We start from the raw sequence: 805 nt of genomic DNA on the forward strand, positions 1-805 counted from the left end.
TGGACAAGCGATTGAGTATGTGGGAGAAGTACTGTTTGCGGCACTGTTTTACTGTGCCAGAAGGATTCTCTTTGCCTAAAGCAGTAGGTTTTCCAAATTCAATGGGTTTGATTAAAATCTTATACTGTATTAACCTTTTGGGGTTTCTCCTATTTGAATTAGCAGTATTGTAATTCATTTATTTCTTTAACATTTTTCTGCTTAGTGCTCTTTAGGGGCATCATTACATGTAGTTAACTATGCTGTAAAACTTAGATTGCTTCGAAGTTTGAATATTCATTAATCACGGAATTAATAATTCATCTGTCCAAAGTTTGAATATTAAATCTTCAAAATTTTGGAATGTCTCGGGATGTGAACTTTTTGCACTATCCTTCCAGTATCTTATTTGATAGTTTAACTCATCTTCCCAAAGGTGTGTGATAAACTGAAACGGAAGATAAAGTTTTGCTTCTTAGGTAGGTTTAGGAATTGGAATTCAGCTTGTCACTTACCTGATAGCTCTTTTTTTTTTTTTTTTATAAACTTATTAATGGTTTAAAGTCCTATTGGACGCTGTTCTCTAGGATGAACCATCTGGTGATACTTCCGTGGATCTTGACAGTCTTGGTGATGCAGAGTTAGATGCACAGTTGGATTCTTTGAGAAATAAACTTACTCAGGTATAGGATATAGGATGTTTTAAGTGTTATATTAACTTATATAATTTTTTGTATCATTTAGTAATTTTCTGTGGCATGTGTACTTTATCTACTCAGGCAGGTAAAAGAGTCTGCTGACCTCAACAGAGAACTTCGAGCACTGG

General features: G+C 34.3%; 1 long non-coding RNA gene across 1 annotated transcript; it reads left to right on the forward strand.

Annotated features, from left to right (window-relative positions):
- LOC116008003 lies at nt 1-805 on the forward strand. Its single transcript, XR_004095412.1, has 3 exons — nt 1-83; nt 567-662; nt 759-805. It is a non-coding gene; the product is annotated as an uncharacterized LOC116008003 (long non-coding RNA).

The sequence above is a fragment of the Ipomoea triloba genome, chromosome 16 (genome assembly GCF_003576645.1).
Source record: "Ipomoea triloba cultivar NCNSP0323 chromosome 16, ASM357664v1".
NCBI lineage: Eukaryota > Viridiplantae > Streptophyta > Magnoliopsida > Solanales > Convolvulaceae > Ipomoea > Ipomoea triloba.